The following is a 19,833-nucleotide window of genomic DNA, read 5'->3' on the forward strand; positions in this document are numbered from 1 at the left end:
TGGATACAGAAATCGTATAAATCTACTGTATATTAAATACTGTATATGCAAAACACAATGTTTTTATACGGTTTTCTCTTTTTTGAAAAGTAATAAACTTGTGTAAAACACACACACACATATATATAAAAAACAACAATTGACTGTTTTCATATATGTAACACACATTTTGCCAAATACTAGTGAAATTCAAATGTTTACGTATATGCCCAAATAAATGTACTATAATTCTATGTTCATATATTCCATTTCTGTATGGGTTCAGTTATAATTGTTATGTATGTGGATCTTCTTTTTTGCTAGATTTTATGGAATATTTGTAGTTTTAAAAATGTATTTGTTACACCGCAGGACTATTTAAAGGAATGTCTCGATTGACAGCATTTGTGGCATAATGTTGATTACCACAAAAAAAAAAAAAATATAATAATTTTCAACTCCTCCCTTTTTTCTTTTACAAAAAAAGCAAAAATCGAGGTTACAGTGAGGCACTTACAATGGAGTGAGTGAGTGAGTGAGATCATGTTCACACGCATATTGTTTATGACTTGCAGCTGTATTTTTGAAATAGTGATTATTATAACGTTTACGGATTGGCCCCATTCACTTCCATTATAAGTACTTCACTGTATCACAGAGTTTTGCTTTTTTAAAGAAAAGGAGGAACGAGTCAAAATAATTTTCTGTGGTAATCAATATTAATTTCATGCCACAAATGCTGTCGATTGAACTTAACTTGTATTGAAAACAGAATATTACTTTATGTGAACAAAAAAGCTAAGGTCAAAGGTCAAATATACAGTAGAAAATCTCTTTACTCAAAGTTGTGAAATATTTCTGCACTATTTATGTCACTATACAAATGTAAGCAAATTTGTGATATTGACCATGTTAATTCTTTTGTAGAAAAAGCCTTTGTAACAAATAGCTCTTTGTAACATTCTCAAATCATACTTGATCATCAGGTTTTGTATGCAGAAGTCTTTTAGATTCTATGTAAACAAGTGGCAAAAGTGCAGCTCCTATCTACTTGAATAATGAAAGACCGAAATCTCCAAATCTGTTAGTCAAGATTACGATCAAATAACTTATTTCATTCAGCAATAAAATCGGACAATACTTGTAACCTAAATCTTTCTTCTATACCTCATATTACGCTTAAAAAGGCAATTTTCCGGCTGTATGCTTGTTGATTTGATTGACAGGTGATGTCTGTATCTGTGAGGTGATTGGCTCTTTTAACTGTTAGGCGGGACTTCCTTTCTACAATGTTGACAGTTGAGCATTCCAATTTCTCCCATCCATTTTAATTGAAGGGGCCAATCTCTGCTAAATAAACTCTGATCATACAGGATCATCAGGTTTTGTACAAACTTGAGGAGAATTTTTTATATATATATATATATATATATATATATATATATATATATATATATATATATATATGTATTTGTCACGTTTACCTGTTGTCTGCCCTGTGTTCTCTGTCGCACTATCACGTGTATGTCATGTTTCCTTGTCTGCTCCGTGTTTTTCACTTCACCCGTCACCGTTCGCGCTCCATGTCGTGTTTTCCTTGTTGTTCGCCCCATGTTTCACTGTCCTTGTCAAAACTACAATTCCCACAATTCCTGGCCTCTCTCACTGCCTGCACTCTTCATTGTTCTCACCTGTGTCTCGTTTAGTCTTCATTATGTTTGTGTATTTAACCTGGTCTGTTTCTCCTTTCCCCTGTCGGTCTTTGTTGTATGTGGATGCCTGTTTCCCGTGTTTCCATCGTTGTTTTCACCACAGTTATCCCCGTGTTTGCCTTCCGTGTTAAGTTAACCCTTTGTTTGCCTTTCGTGTTTTGTTTACCTTTTCCCATCGTGGATGTTTCTTTTGTTGGTATTCTTTTGTGTTGCCTTTTATTTTTAATAAAACCTTGCTGCACTTAGATCCTCGTCCCGACTCTACCTTCTCCGTCATTCGTGACAGTATTCAATTAGTAATATGCTAAATATAGAAAAGTTAATTTTGGACCCCACTGTATATACTGTATGTATATTTGTTTGGCACGAGTTGTCCTGAGACATTTTTCAAGTATTATTCTAGCCCCTAATGCAACTAATGCAGTCTTTTATTCTGACCTGTTGCTTTCCTTTAATCTTTGCCCCGTGATGCAATAGTTTGGCACTGCATTTAGAGAGAGAATAGACATATTATTTACTGGAGTGGCACAGTTGGCTCCAAGTTCCAAGCCTGGATTCATGACCCCAGTGAACTTCTGATGCTGTGCCAGTGTACCATCTCTGTCTTTTTGTAGAACACCTGACCAGCTTCAGTGCCAAAACATGGGAGTTTCAACTGCAGCACACTTCAGCCAAGTCAATTCACTATTCTGTACACAACATATTTTAAAAATGATTCTGTGATGTTACTTAGTCAAATACCGTTTTTATTGTAATATACACTGATCAGCCACAACATGAAAACCACATATCTAATATTGTGTAGGTCCCCCACGTGCCGCCAAAACAGTGCCAACCCACATCTCAGAATATAATTCTTCTCACCACAATTGTACAGAGCGGTTATCTGAGTTACTATAGACTTTGTCAGTTCAAACCAGTCTGACCATTCTCTGTTGACCTCTCTCATCTACAAGACATTTCCATCCGCATTACTGGTTGCTTTTTGTTTTTGGCACCATTCTGAGTAAACTCTAGTGATTGTTGTGTGTGAAAATCCCAGGAGATCAGCAGTTACAGAAATACTCAAACCAGCCTGTCTGACACCAACAATCACTGAGATCACATTTTTCCCCATTCTGATGGTTGACGTGAACATTAACTGAAGCTCCTGAACTGTATCTGCATGATTTTATGCACTGCTGCCACAAGATTGGCTGATTAGAAAATCACTTTGATGTTTGTTGGTGCCAGATGGGCTGATATGATTATTTGTGTAACTGTTGATCTCCTGGGATATTCACACAATACAGTCTCTAGAATTTACTCCGAATTGTGCCAAAAACAAAAAACATCCATTGAGTGGCAGTTCTGGGGACAGAAATGCCTTGTTGATGAGAGAGGTGAAGAATGGCCAGACTGATTTGAACTGACAAAGTCTACAGTAACTTACAGATAACTGCTACAATTGTGACGAGAAGAATATCATATCAGAATGATATTCTGAGATGCGGGTTGGCACTGTTTTGGTGGCACGAGGGGGACCTACACAATATTAGGCAGGTGGTTTTAATGTTGTGGCTGATTGGTGAAATATAAACTGCTCTCAAGCTCTTTATAGCCGCTTAGGACAACGCGTGTTTGGTTTCTCTCAGGTGTTACACTTACAGTGTGATCTGTCGGGGGATAGTGGTGTGTTTTGAAGCCTTTAGAGTTCAGGTGTCCAAATCAAACCTCCAGGGTGGCAGGTCAGAATGTGTAATGCAACTGAGTTTGCAAATACAACCTGCAACACTCTTGCCTGTAAACCAGATACTGTATTTGATGGCTACATTTTCTTTATAATGTCAGCATATCTGGTTAACTGCTTTGTTCTGGATGTTTGCTAAGTGGTTGTTTACTAGCCTTAGTGAAAGAGCCCCTAAGTCACTTCCCACTCTAAATGATATTCTGGTTTCTAGATATGGCTCAAGTCAAGTCTAAATCAGATTTTTTCAGTTTTTGCCCTCACCAGATGAAAATAATAAGTCAAATCATTAGAAAAGTAATACATCTGTCATCAACAAGTCACATGATTTAAGTTACCATTATGTATGCAGCACTAAAGGAAAGGAATATGTTACATGCCAATATTTATTAAGGCCCTACTCTTAGTATGAGGAATATTAGTAGTTCTCTTAATACTTGCCTTAGCAAACACAACAAATTAGAATGAACAGTATGTTTAGACTTTGATTGTTTAGACTGACTGCTCCAAAACTCATAAGAGGGGTGCCTCATAAGAGAGTGATTTGGAACACTCTTCATAGGTAGCAACTTCATGTGTAATTTAAATGGCACTCCTCACGTGCAGCGCATGATTTGAATACAGGCGAAGCAAGAGGAAACAACGCAATAGCACACACACATTTGGGGTAAAATAGTCAGTTTTCTATCATATTAAACACATTTTAACTATACTTTTCAGTCTTAACATACTGCCCCTGATGACAGCTCACTAGGTTTTGGGACAGACCCATTATATTTACTGTTCCTCATTGTAAATTATCTTAATATCTTTCTATGGCTGTAGAGGCACTTGACATTAATTTGTTTGACAGACACAGTTTTGTAAGCTTTGTGTATCTGGAGACCTCACAATCACTCGGTCAGATGTTACTGTCTCTCATCACCACTGCATACTGAGGCTATATCTGATCTCAGTTCAATCACCAAGCCACTTATTTCAGGAAGTGCCTTCTCAGAAAATTCAGTTAGTAAAATTTGCTTCAATTTATTAAAATTTTTTTGGACAGTGTGCATTCATTTGTGCCACTTAGTTTTTATGCTACTGCAAGATCAATCCAAGTTTGATTGTATGGTAGTTTAGTAGAATTTGGATCAAAATTTCTGTGCCAATAGCATCACCAAAAAGAATTGCAAAAGTAATGACTCGTCTTCCATTGGTTAGAAAAACAGATAGTCCCGCCTCAAGCTGACACTATTGGTTTAGCCAATGTTGCAGTGTCAGGTTGGTTGGGATGCTTAAATAAACCACGAGACCAATGTTTTCAACCGGGTCTACATACGTGGCTTGCCACAGCATTGATTTACTGGTGAAATGAACACTAGAGGCGCTACAACAAGGACTTTTGCTCCACTTCAAACAAATTAAAAGTAAAATGTCAAAATATCAGAATATCACACTTTTCATAATGCTATCTTGCAACTATAGCACAAAACTTGTAATACAATATGTTTAAACATTTGCATTACATAACTAACTACATTTACAAGCATCTGATCAAATTGTGTTTTAGCTCAACTGATTCCTGTTTGATCATGTTGAGGTTAGGTTAAGGGTTGTTGATTTAAAACTCGATAGAGCATTAACCTTAAAAAACTCATCTGTTTAGGATAAATTTTAACATTGAAATGTCTACATGTCTTTTGTAATGGTGTCATAATGTGACGTAACACACAAAGACAGATTCCAGAGATACAGTATTACCCTTCGGGTATCCCACTTGACAGAACATTGAGTGATTGTGGCATGCCATCCGCCTTCATTTTAGAAGTGGACAATGTTGTGCCTCTTGTTTTTATGATTTAATTAATTGTTATATCACTCAGCAGCTCTGTGGTTGGCTGCTTGGGTTCAGCAACTGTTGCTTTAAATGGTCCATGCACGTTTGACATTCATGAGAGTGAAGCCAGAAGGCATACTCCATTCACACTCCATTCAAGCTTCTCTGTACCACTTGTTCTGGCCCGTGTGGGTGTGCTTTAGCCTGCATGAGGGAGCTTAGCTTTGTTTCAAAACCTAGTGTGCTGCCTACCTTCACAGCATTTTAAGGCATCATAGGTGTGGTCCTCTCCTGATGCGAAAGCTAAAAACAAACAAACATTCAATCTAATTAAATAATTATTCTTTTACTTACAATTTATTTGTGTAGTGCATTTTTTATGCATATGAAAGTGCTGTTAGCTTAGCAACATGCTAACATCCGAATCTGTTGGAATTGTGAGTGGAGTTTCCGGTGCATTTTATGCGAAGATTGCAATTTGTCTACCGCACAGAATGGCTGCATACGTGGAGTGTTCCAAATCAGTCACTTGTGGGGATCCATTTCAGTTAGGGTGCTGCTTTAGGGTTGTTCACATCAAATGCGTTTTTGTCTTTTCTGAGTTGTGCTATTTTTTCAGCATCTCATGCAAGAGTGCCATGTTTTTTAAGATGCTATGTCAAGTAAAAAAAACTTCAGCTTTTAAAAATTTGTTTTTTTTAGCACAAGAACACATTCAGTCTGCGGTGTGTTTTCAAAAAACATAATTTGCCAATTATAGTCACAGGTTCCATCATTATCAACATAGTTCAACGATTTAGTATTTCCCAAAACCGTAGTTCCAGCTAACAAATTGCTTATTCCAGGGTTTTTCAGAAAGTGTAGTTCTGAAACGTCATGTAAACGTGAATGCATTAAAGGCTGTTAATTGAAAGCGCTTTAATACACATGGCTTCTGTCAGAGAACACTGCTTATGTGTCCATGTAAACGCATAAGTTGCATTCTTCAAATTTTTTGAAGACCGCAAATGTGCGTATGTGGTCAAGTGTGTCGGGGGAATCCCAAAATTTTATGTTATGGGAAACCCCTATTGCAGCACAATTTATCTGTCACATTGACACATGCTCACAGCCTTTGTGTGTTTAGCAGCTTTCTCGCATTAAACAGCTTTTTTGAGTACGTGTATGTTTACTCCTACCTCTGCGCAACATCATTAATGATAGCTCTATATTGTTGAACCAAAGTGGTTCGAATAATGGATGTGCGACAGAAATACTATGGATTTGGGAAACAGTTGTCACTTGCTAGTTTATTTCTCCAATTATGTATTGTACTATGGTGGTTAAGCAGTGAGTTACATAGTTGTATGGGAAACGTACCCCTGAGCGGCCACTTAGAAGAGAGCTGCCTATAGGAAGTATACAGCAAGGCAGCTCACTAAGTTTTAAAACAGAGCTTTGGTATGACTTTCTTGTAGATGTGTGTACAAAAAACAAAAAAAAAAATGTTATATTCTGTTTTGCAATGTTAAACGTTGTATTCTGTTTTGCAGTGTTGTATCATATTTTGGTACACGTGTTAGGTTTTACACTGTTTTCCAGTTTTACTGCACTTATATAGCAGATCAAGCTAAGGGCTAACTGTTACATATATATATACTCATCATTAAGAAAGGGGATGTAGATTATGTTGATGACGTACAAGATGACGTAGGAGGTCTAGTAAAAAGCGGAAACGTGGAAATAAGGGAGAAGTGAATAATAATAATAATAAAGAGCAGACCTGAGTTCTACACGAGGTGTCAGTAAGTTTGTACACACATCTACATTTCTCATACTGTATTCTGTACTGGATTCTGCCTGCTGTGTTTTTGAATAGTTTACAAAAAGTCAGCATCATAAAATAAGAAACATTTCAAATTGTAGTATGGTGCCATGACCTTGTGCATGTGCAATTTATAAAATAAATAAAAATAAATGGTTATTTTGCATTTTGAATCTAATTCTGTGCATAGCATAGCATAGTAGTATGCATAGTCCCTGTTTTATTGCAGCCTGTATGGTAATACATATGGTAATGGCAAAAGTGTACTTGATCTCTGCACCTGAGCTGTATTAGGCATCAGCGTCATGCATTTAAAACGGCCAATGCTGATTGGCTAATCACAGGTTGTAATCTCTTTGTTTGGTCTGAGAGGCGCAGTGTTTAGCCAGCCAAACCTACACTGATATTTCCACCCCACACCACAGGAAACTAGATTGCCCTTTGACCCAGAAAACATCAGTTCTTTATCAGAGTATGGACATTTCATTTTTTTACATTGTGACATAAATGCATCTGTGTATGCCAGAAGGATTTCATTTGGTATAGTTTAAATTATAATACTGTAACAGGTCTTGATTTGAGCTAATAATTGTCAAAGTTATAAGATTGTAAGAACAATGCATTGCTCAAATTTCAGCTGCTAAATTAGTCACAATTAGTCATTAGGCTATTTATGAGTCATTATTCTCAGATAGCCTAATAAGTCTCATGTCTTGCCTGTTGTCTGAACATATTGTGTAACAGGATTAACACTTATAGTAGCCTATGCTTATTGGCTCTGCCTTAAAACTTTACTGTACAAGTATGCCACCTTTCACAGACAACATACAGTCTATACAACATTGGTACCGCAACAGTTGTCTGTCTTAAAGCAATTTATAAATGTTTGGTTACTTGTTATATTCTCTCTACACTCTTGCAAGCTAGGCTACTAGATCTTTTTCTTATCTATAGATACTGTAAATCTGTTATTAATGACAATGCCCTTCCTGCAAGCGCGGCATAAAGTCACCATCATGTCCGCTGGTTATGGTGAATCCGCATTACACCACTACTCTGTGCTACCAACTATTTAAGATAACGGTTTGTGAAACAGTATGCACTCTGCAACAATAAACGTTTCAAACATGCTATATTGCTATCACATGACTTTTCGCATACTATGCACAATAAACAGACTACGGTATATACTGCAGAAATAGTGTGGTATATATGGTAGTATGCTATTCTGAACACTTGTCGTTGTGAACATATGCCATTGCCATACTTTCCCATGTGTTACATCCAGTGAGGGCTCAATAAAAGTTCTTAATCACAGTGATCAAACAGCACAGCTTATACTGTAGATATTGAGATCTGTGTATCTCAAGTTAAATCTATGTTGGTATTTTAATAGTTCTCAGGTGGTGAATGTGTGTTTATTGAACAGTAGATTTAGATGTGATTTCGTTACATCATCTATGGGCTTTTATGAGAAAGGTATTAAAATTCAGATTGATAGCCTGTAACATATTCCAAGAGTCACAGATGAAGCAAAACAGATTGCTTTTCCTTATTATTTTTTATTTATTCTTATATTTTATATCTTACATTGCATGATCTTCATATTTATGGTGGTTTGTATATTTGTGTGTTGTATATTTGTGTCTTTTTCTTACTTTTTACTTATTTTATTAATCATTAAAATAACAGTTTAATTTTCTATATACTGTATATACTTATTACGGCTGTCAGTAGGTTGAAAATGATTAATCTCATAACTTTCTGTTCCTAATTGCTTAATTTTTTATCAAACTATATAAAATGTTTTTTAATAAAAATTAACTAAACTTTTAAGATAAAGAGAGTGCAAATGTGCCCGGACACTTTTACAGCCATCTTGGTTTCAGAAGTATTTTTCCCATTCAATTGTTCCATAGCAATTTCATTCAAATTCTAAGCAATGAACCAAACTAACCAGCCCCGAGATGAATGACAACATTACAAATTTTGATTTGAAGGTAAAAAGTATTAAAAAATCAGACAAAGATCCTGTTTCCACCTGGTATTAATATGCGTATTGGGTGATCCGATCACATGTGGTCAGCCCCAGGGCCGTAGCTAGTGGGGTGAAAGGTGGTAACGATTCAAGGGGCACAAAGGTACAGGGTGCCCCACAAAAAAATTCTAAACTGAATCTTTTAATAGGAAAGGGGCCCAAATTACCTTGCCACGGCCCTTGTCAGCACTAAATACAGGTCTAAACGGGGTCTAAAACATTTTGTGATCAGATCACAGAAACCACATGTGAATGTGGTCAAAACTACATGTGTCCACATCGCATTTGAGGCGTAAACACGAATCCATAATGCATGTGTTCCAGGAGTAGTGAAGCACCACCCCTCACCTGTCAATCAACCGCTGCGCTAAAATAAGAGTTTAAAGATTGCTGCTTACGAGTGGCATAAAAGGAAATAAGCATCCAATCTAAATATTTTAAAAAGTGGTTACATACACAATAACGAGAGTTTCACAGATCTGCTTTAGTGTGTCTGATATCAACACAGATGAGCAGCACCAACACCTGAAGCTCCTTTAATACAGATAATCCATTCAAATAATAGATAATTCCGCTTGACATGTTGTTTTGTGCTTAGATTCAATTTCAACCGCATCTGGGAGAAACAGTGCCATTTTTCTTTGCACTTTCTTTATCTTTAATGACTTTTTTGTGATTTAATATCATTTAAGTAACCAGGTGTAAACAGCAATGTGTCTCACCTGACCAAATGTGATCTGATCACCCGAAACGCATCTTAATACCAGGTGGAAACAGGGTTAATAAGACAAAGGTACAACACTGTGTACTTAACATCTTTCATGAGGGAATAAACTGCAATCCCATGAAGCATTGCAAATGGCATAATTTAATTAAAAACAATGCAAAAATATTAAAGTCGTTGATTAAAACATTTGTACTCATTAAAAAATGAATTGTAATTTTGGATCAAATGTGTAAAATCATGAGCACTCACTCCAGTCGTATAGTAACCTTATAAAAGCTGTTTTATTCTACATGGAGAGGGTCCACACGTGTGGGCTGCCATGTTTGAATCACATGACCACACGGACCTTACTCACTTAATCTCAATAACCGTCCTGTTATTTGACACTTTCACTGATAGATTAAGTTAATCATGGCTCACTGTGTATTCTTCCAATTGCATTTGTGACTGAAAACTATTGTGTTTTAATGATGGTGCATCCACACTGCTAGGTGTCACTGTTAGTCCAAGATGACACAAGCAAAAAAAGTTACTGAGTACACTTTTATATAGTTTGGGCATGTAGGGAGGTGGACTTGATTGCTCCATTCACAGAGCGTCATGGAAGTGGCCTGGTCGCTGCAGAGCTTTTTTGCCAAGGTTTTTAACAAATTAAGTTGAAATAATGTGGACTGATGGCTTTAATAGAAGCATCATTTAATAACCTTGGAGCTCACGGTAGGTCTGTCTTTAAATGTTAATCAGTTAATCTGTTCAGAAAATGAATGGGTTTTTTACTTCTGGAACCAGAGTGATGCGCTGTATTGTACTTGTTGGTTACTTTTCACATGCAGAAAATACCAAATAATCTGTAAGAGTACATTTTCACTATAGTACTCTCATGTGAAAACTCCAGCACACTTTTGCTCATGTGACGTTCACAAGAACACTTACCCCATCCACAGTGTGATTCACGTGCACTCTATAATTTTCATGAGCTTGACACAAGCTGGGAATGATTTACATTTGTTAACTGTCCCATCTGGATTTGATTTAATGCTGGATTTGATTTAATGAAGAAATTTGCCATCTAGATGGCTTTCCTCCATCATTCATAAACGTGTGAAACTCATAATTTTGAAGTTCTCTTGAATTCAGAATCAGGCTACGGCAATGTTATAAAATCAAAATATCGAATTGCATTAATTCCAAGGAATTTAATTCTGTACATTCTGTACTTATTTAATGAATCATGTACACTAGCACCTTACCTTTTGCAGCCCTAATATTTATATACTATTATCAGTTTTTTTTGTGACTTGATTATGCCATGATAATTTATTTAATTTGTTTATGATTTGTCATCTATTTTAATTTTTCACCTGTTTTGCCTTATGTGTGTGCTGAGCTGTTAAACATATCTTTTTAGGGAACCTCCTAAAGAAGACACAAAGCCTCAACCAACTCAGTGAGTACAAGAAAAGTCAATCTTCCAGCGTACTTTGAACTTTCAAACTTCCTTTTCTGCCCCTTTTCTCTTTATTTTACATCCCTCAGATCTAGGATCAATTCCCTGCCTCTCACATGCTCTGAAGGAATCTCAGGATCAATCACTTTAGGCCCTTTTCCCCTGGTGGAAGTCCTATTCTCCTCTTAAAGGGATATATAACCTTAAATGAAAAAGATGTCATTATTTACACACCCTTATGTTGTTCCACATTCGTATGACTTTCTTCCATGGAACACAAAAGGAGAAATTTTGAAGATGGTACTAGTCGCACAAAGCTAAACGATAGCTTTTTATGAACAGACAAAAATTCACATTTCACATTTTTATTGTTGAAACAAAAACAAACATTGTGCCGCAAGCAATCTCACATTGCCACCTTTTCTTTTTACACATAAGAAGAACAAGAAAAGATACATAAATAAAAACATATATTAGCATTATTGATGGAGATAATATCAATAATAATTATAATATTCTGATACTCAAAATGAAAGTAAAAATGAAAAAGAAAAAAGAAAAGAGGGGTGGGGTGGGGTGCATGATGAGTCCAAGAGGAGAATCTGTAAAGCATTGAAGCAGTTTATAAAAGGTTGCCATTTTTTGATAAAAGCACCAGAGCTAATATGCCTACAACACCTTATCTTTGCAAGTTTAAGGAAAGCCATAGTGTCTACAAGCAATTGTGAAACAGTGGGAAGCCCAGAAGATTTCCAAAGAAATGAAATACAACGTTGAGCTAATAAGGAGGTAAATGCTAAAATATTGTGTGGAATTAAAACTAGTCCAAATCTTGGGGATCCCAAAACTTGCAGTCGCAGGTAACACTTGATTTTAAGTACTTTGGACATAGTAATCAATCCAATAGTTTTGAAGCACTGGGCAAAGAAAAAACATGTTACTCAAATTACACGGTGAAGCATGACATCTATCGTATGTGTCATCATAGTTATGGTATATTTCAGCGAGTCGGGCTTTGGAATAATAATATCAATGCAATATTTTAAACTGCATGAGCCCGAGTCTTGCACAAATTGTGCTTGTATGGATTCTATTAATAGCACCCTGCCACCAATCTTCTGCAAATTCCACACCCAGCACACACTCCCAAACACTTCTAGCTTTGTTGAGAGAATATTCGCTTAAATCCATAATTTGACAAAATAGATCATTGAAGTGACAGCCTTTTGAGAAGGGTTGAGCTGAAGTAAATCTTCCCACACCTGTTTAGGCGAGATGGATAATTCAGGAAGAAGGAAATGGAGAAGTGCCTGACTTGAAAATAATGAAAAAGGTGAGCTCCTGTTAGCTGTAATTTAGAGGACAACTCAGCATAGTTACAAAAGGTATCAACCTTATATAGATCACTGCCTGTCGTCGTAACTGGTGTGCTAGCGGTCGACTAGATTTATCTCTGTATTCATAATAAGAGCTACGAGAATGTAATAAGGGCATCATTTGACAGGATAAGGTCAAGTTCCACCTGCAGATTTACATGACGCTTAAGCAGGTCTGGAGAGGGACCAATGGCATGCTGCTAGTCAACATTAGAAATATCTGAGGCAAGCGTTTGCACCTTAGCTGCATGAAGTCTGTTTAAATGTGCAGAATATGAAATCATTTCACCATGTTGATATGCTTTAAGCGACTCCCACAGTAATGAAAAAGAAATATCACCATTCTGATTAGTAGCTATATAATTATCAAATTAAATCAATACATGTATTATCTGGCAAAAGAAGATAGTTAAACCTCCATGGCCGAAAATAGTGAGAATGAGCAAAAAGCTGAATATCTACACTAAGGGGAGCATGATCAGATATAACTGTAATATATTTCCATGTTACATGGTGCTTACATTAAAGAAATCAAGACGGGACACTGGAATGCAGTCTTTTTGGAGCAGTATGAATCCTTTGTGATTATCTGCACACTGTTTTTTCTGGGGGACCTGCACCCTCAGGAAACGGTGAGATTATAGCCTCAGTTTCCACTGAAGGTTCTGGCACAAGTGTCAGCACTGACACACATCCATCAACAAGTGGGGTCAGATTTTCCTGTTTGACCCCTCCTGCTCATCACGTAGATTGTTTCCAACCCCAGATCTCCAGGGTAACATGTGATCCACATGCACAGTGCACTTTCTTTGCCCCTGCTGTATGAGGTAAGTTAAGGGCCCAGTCTCTCAATTTGTTACGATCCCCTTTTGTCTGCCTCGTGTTTCCCTTGTCACCTGTCATGAACTACATTTCACATCATTCCCGGCCCTCATCGCTGCCTGCACTGTGTTATTGTTTTCACCTGATTGTCATTTAGTCATCATCATGTCTCTGTATTTAAACCCTGGTTGTTTGTTCAGTCTCTGTCGATCGTTGTTTGTAGATGTCTGGAAGTTGATGTTTTGCTCTGTTTTACCCAGTTCATGTACCCTTTGAATGTTTTCATGTTTTTGTTTCATTTTTCCCATTGTGGACGTTTCCTTTGTTCCTGTCTGTCTTGTTTTCACCTAGGTAAATAAAACCCCCTGTTGTCTGCCCCGTGTTTCCCTTGTCACCTGTCATGAACTACATTTCCCATCATTCCCGTTACACAACGTTACACAATTAGAGTTGCTCTCAACCATTTGTCCTGTCCTCCTGAAATTTCTTATACGCATATGTTCAGCAATCTCCGAAAGAGACTTTATCTCCGAAGTCTCTTTCCTTGGTCATGTTGTTTCTTTTGATCAAGCTGTTTCTCCTGGATGGTTTTGGATTTGACGCTTGAGGAACAATTCTTTTTTTTTTCAGTAACCGTATGGGGAGTGCTACGATACATGATCTGGAAATTTGCAAGCCTGTGTTTGAGAGACGGTATTGGCTTACCATCTAAGACACTTTTCAGGAGAAAAAACGGCTCCGTTTGATGCAGGATGATATGCTGGAACAAGTGTGTGTTTGATTCCAAGTCCCTTTAGGAATTCTGAGAACTTGGCTGAGGCCCGTTATCGGAATCCACCTATTCAGGTAACCTGTAGGCTGCAAACATACCTCGGAGTAACTCAATAGTGTGTGCAGATGTGATGGAGGACACTGGGAACACTGTCTATGATCTGTCTATGATCACTAGGAAGAATTATTTGTCCTTCTCCGCATAATCAAGATGGATTCTCTGCCATAGGTGCTCCGGCCACCTCCATGGATGAAGAGGCGCTACAGCTGGCAGCTTTTGCACTGCCTGACAACTGCGACAACTGCTTAATGCTCTTGTCTATTCCTGGCCACCACAGATAGCTACGGGCCAGGGTCTTCATACAGCAAACACCAGGATGCTCATGGTGCAAATCTTCCAGTGGTCTGTGTCTGTATTTGGGTGGTATTACTACACGCATCCCCCACAGCACACATCCTTGATCCTCAGACAACTATTGTCGGCGTGTAAAGTATGGCTTCAGGCTTTCCTCCAACACATAGTTGGGCCAGCCATTTATGGTGTAATTCCACACCTTGCATAGTACTGGATCTTTCCTTGTGGCCTGTGCAATGGCCTTAGTACACATAGGGAGCTCTCCAACACGAGAAAAGTAAAGTATACTCGCTTCATCACCCATACGGTACTTTTCAGCTCTAGATAGCCTAGACATAGCATTGAATTCATGTGGTCGCTGACTTTCTGTACTCAATGTCATAGTTATATGCCTTGAGAATTAAGGCCCATCTCTGCATTGTAAGGGCAGCTAGGGTGGGTATTGCTGCCTTTGGTTCCAGGATTACAAGCAGAGGCCTGTGGTTGTTTATATATGTGAATTTACATCCGTAGATGTATTTATGGAACTTTTTGACTCCATAGATGATTGCCAGTGCCTCTCGATCAATTTGGGTATACTTTTTCTCTGCCTCGGACAGCATGCAAGATGCAAAAGCTATTGGGAACTCTCCTCCATTTTCCATAATTTGAGAAATTACCGCCCCAACGCATTGAGGTGAGGCATCACTTGACAACTTGAGTGGTTTTCTAGCGTCGTAGTGCACGAGTGCTGTACTACTGAGCAGCTATTTTGCTCTCTTAAATGCTTCATCACAGGCAGCTGTCCAGTGCCCGCGTTTCTCTTTTTTCGACATGATATGCATCAGCTGGAGTAGGCTGGACAAGTTCTGGAGAAAATGGCCATACTAATTGAGTAATCCCAGGAATGACTGTCATTCAATGACATTGTTTGGTTTAGGTGCATTGATAATTGCGGCAACCTTTTCTTCAGTAGGATGCAACCCTTCCTGGTCTATGTGGTGTCCTAGATACTCCACACTACTTTGCATAAATTTACACTTTGAGATTTTGACTCTTAGTCCATATCTCTCAAGTCTGGTAAGCACCTCATACAGCCTCCTGATGTGCTCCTCTTTTGAGCTGGCCATGAATAAGATGTCGTCCAGAAAACATTTGACGAGGTCCAGTCCCTGTAATAGTTGATCCATGACTGCTTGGAAAATAGATGGAGCACTAGCAACCTAATAGCTTAGATGCCCGGTGAGTATTTATGGTAAGGTATTTCTATGAATCAGCATCCAATTTCAGTTGCTGGTAAGCATGTGCCAGATCAAGTTTACTGAACAATGTCCCTCCCGCCAAGATCCAAACAAGTCCTCTGTGTTTGGCAATGGGAACGTCTCCTCATCCAGACTCTGATTTATAGTGACTTTATCATGACCCCATATGCGGATGGACTTTTCACTTTTTGGAACAACAACAATGGGTGCTGCCCTTTCACTCCTCTCAAATTTTGAGATTATGTCAGTTTTTTCAAGTCTCTCTAGCTCATTTTCCACTGCTTCTTTTATATCATGAGGAACTGGTCTAGCTATCTGAAAAATGGGTTTTGCATTTGTTCTGATTCCGATGGTAGCTTGGAACTCTTTTATGGCACTAGCTCATCTAAGAACATCTCTGGGTATCACTGCAGCACTGATTTTACAGCTGGGCCATCAGTCACCTCAGCTTTTTCAACCGTGAAAATGTTCTGCCAATTTAACTGAATTTTCTCAAGCCAATTTTGTCCATGTAAGGAAGGCAAATGTCAATGTCACATTCTGATTTTCATACTGCACTGGGACATTCACATATCCAAGCAATGGAATCCTATAACCTGAGTAGGTGTTTAGCAGAAGGCTTGTTTTGTTCCATGACATGTGTGACAAAGCCACCTTGTAAGACTGTTCTGTAATCAGTGACACCGCAGCCCCGGTGTTTAACTGCATATAAAGGTCTTTACCATCCAGTTTCACATTCACTGTAATTCCATTGGTTCCAATTGATGCTGAGTACACTGTATAGACACCAAAAAGTTCAGTCTCATCCTCCCTTATTTTACGGCCACTTCAAGCTTCCACATAATGAGTATGTACAGCAGATCTTTTGCTTCTGCAGGCTCTGGCAATGTGTCATATTTTACTGCACACTTGACATTTTACATTTTTGAATCTACAGTCGTTGGCCAAATGCTTCCCTGAACACCAGATAGATTTTCTTTTATTTTCTTGTTTGAGTTAATTTTTTAATCTGCCCTTTGAAAAATCCGCCCTTTACCCCTCTTTTGATAAGTTTTTGCTTCTTGTATTGCATTCACCCATTGCGCATCCTTTGTCTTTCCTTTAAATTCAAGCGTGTTTCTTGAGGCCAACTCCACTCATAAATCTGTTTCTTAACACATCTCCCAAATACTGTCCAAAAGCACAATTAACAGATAATTGTCTCAAAGCCACAACATAATCTGCCTATGACTCACCCTATTTTTGGTTCCGTTTCTGGGAAATCGTTCCGCAATAACCAGTGGCTGTGGTCTGTAATGTGCTAAAAGCACTGCATCCACTGTTCAAATGCTCCAGCTAGGATTCAAAGTCTTCCCTTGACTCTCTATACTCATCCACCGGGCCGACCTGCACCGCCACCATGCTCGGACACCTGTTAGCCGTGTAATCCAACTCATGTCTTGTTCCTTTTACAAAACAAGTGCACATTGTAACTTGTTTATTTTTCAGTGTAACAGTCTATCTGATGTCCGTTATCAATCCTACTTGCCTCTGTAATATATTTCCATGTTACAGGGTGCTTACTTTTAAGAAATCATGATGAGACAATGGAATGTGTTTAACTCACTGGATTACTTGTAGAAATCAACTCAACCACATACACATACTTAGGCATTTCACATACCTGTCAAGTGGGCGTGACTGACATACAGAACAAAAATGGAAACAGAGTCTTTGGTTAATAACAAATAAGCAATAGCTTAATAACAATAGCATGATAGCTAACAGAAGTAACTTAAGAAATAAGACTGTCATCTACAAAAAAATGATCGATATGTGAGTATGCCTTGGCCTAAGTGTTGTAATATCTCCAAGGATCAATGTATCCATTGCTTGCCATAAACTCTGCTACTGATCTGGACATAGATGAAGGTGTCAGTGTCTGGGGATAAGAATGATCTAGAGCAGGATCAACTGCACAGATCAGATCTGCAGCAAAAATCATCAAATGACTATTCAAAGGAAGAATTTCAAATAATCTGTTTGTAAAATTGGGTTCATCAAGGTTTGGTGCATAAACATTTACAAAAAGTTCTGGATTTTGCATTAACATGACTTCAATAATCAAATATCTTCCATTATTATCTGCTATAACCCTAGAAGTGGAAAAATTAACTCTTTTATTAATTAAATCGCAACTCCTCTGGCTTTAGAGTTGAAATTGGAATTAAACATGTCACCCACCCATGAGCCCTTCAACCTCATATGGTCCTGATTTCTTAAATGTGTCTCCTGTAGAAATGCAATATCAGTATTTTGGAGTTTCAAATGGGAAACAATCTTAGATCTTTTAACAGGGTTGCTCATACCCTTAACATTCCAACTTAGAAATCTGATGGAGCCTACCTATAGCTGGGGTTTTCAAGTTGCCAACAGCGTTAGTCATTTACAGTGTTGGCCTATTCCTCTCTGGTATAAACTGATGAAATAATAACACACCCAGGCAGAAAAGGTAAAAAAGAATGCACATCCCAAATGATGCGAACGGGTTCAAAGGGAGCCATAAGCCTTCAGTATTCAAGATTAGAAGGCCACAAGCAGGTGGTGCCCTGCAGAGTATACTGTCAAGTATCTAGGCACTCAAATTCAGATATTAAAACAACCCAGTGTATCCTCTAACAAGGTAATTAACACTTCTAATAAAAATAGATAAATAAAATATTAAGGAAAATGGGACCCACTTTATATTAGGTGGCCTTAACTACTATGTACTTAACTGTTTGATACAATGTACTTATTATGTACATACATTTCTTTACATTTGTAATTACACTGTTAACTTTACCCCTAACCCAACCCTTACCCCAAAACCTAACACTAACCCCTAATCATAAACCTACCCATACCTCAACATCAGTAGCAGCAATTGTGGAAATTTGCAGAACAACAAGTATTTACACAGAAAATACATTGTCTTGTATGTATTTAATGTTAGTACATAGTAGTTAAGTTCACCTAATATGAAGTGTGACCAGAAAATTTAAGTAACTAGCTTAAATAAATCAGCCTCTATACCTATAATCAGTGTTAACAACACTCAATGTAAGAACCAAGAACATTTTGAATAGTGTAAATGACTAACAATATAAATGTGATAGTCCAAATCTACCAGACAAGCTGGAAGGCAATTGGGCTACCTAACTCATCCCACTTGAATGCTCATATGAAAGTAGTCAATAAACAAACGAGCCATCTTCTTATGTACACAAGAGAGCCGTATGAATAATTTCAAGTGTTCACAATATCACATATGCAAAAGTTCTAATCCACACGACAAGTTAATTTCCACTTGCACTTACAGTGTTCATGAAGCGTTTAATCCGGCATCCTATGATAACAATGTCTTGATATAAGCTTTGACCTCGTCTGGAAGATTGAACAGCTTCTCTTTATAAAAAGCCATTATATGTGACACGCAAGCAGGCTGGATGAAGAAAACCAAACTTGACCCAGGGATCTCACAAAGTTTCACTGAATGCCGCACAGGCACACTTTAGCTGTGAGATCGGGGAAGATGCTTAAACGCATGTCTCCAATCTTGAAGTGTCTGGCTTCCTTCACTTGTCGTAAGATATCACCGCAGTCCAAATGATAATAATTGTCACGATGGCGCGTGGCCGCTCATTAAGTTTGGGCTTCGGCTGCAGCATGTGATGTGATCTGTCAACAATGATCTCTTTCTCTACTTTCTCTTGAATCATGGTGACATCATCAGAGCACGTTGATAGAAACTGTTCCATGTCCTTTACTGTGCTTTTCTGAGTTGCCACGTCGGCCTGCATGGTGACCATGCTGTTAGAAAATCCTTTTTTTATGGCCTGTCGCACACTCTTTAATAGTCGACAAATCGCCCCCCAGCATGATTCTCAATTCTGAATGAAATCTCTGTGCGTAGGGACCATAGTAGCTCAGTCTTAAGATCCGCTGTATTATCCGATGCCGCTAGATGCTCAGTTTGCATCTGGGCTGGTTGAGGT

At 38.0% G+C, this 19,833-nt stretch overlaps 1 protein-coding gene across 1 annotated transcript in view; it reads left to right on the plus strand.

Annotated features, from left to right (window-relative positions):
• The window catches only part of rims2b (regulating synaptic membrane exocytosis 2b), a 207,412-nt gene that overhangs the window by 1,451 nt on the left and 186,128 nt on the right, over positions 1 to 19,833 (plus strand). The window lies entirely within an intron of this gene.

The sequence above is a fragment of the Xyrauchen texanus genome, chromosome 26 (genome assembly GCF_025860055.1).
Source record: "Xyrauchen texanus isolate HMW12.3.18 chromosome 26, RBS_HiC_50CHRs, whole genome shotgun sequence".
In the NCBI taxonomy this organism is placed as follows: Eukaryota; Metazoa; Chordata; class Actinopteri; order Cypriniformes; family Catostomidae; genus Xyrauchen; species Xyrauchen texanus.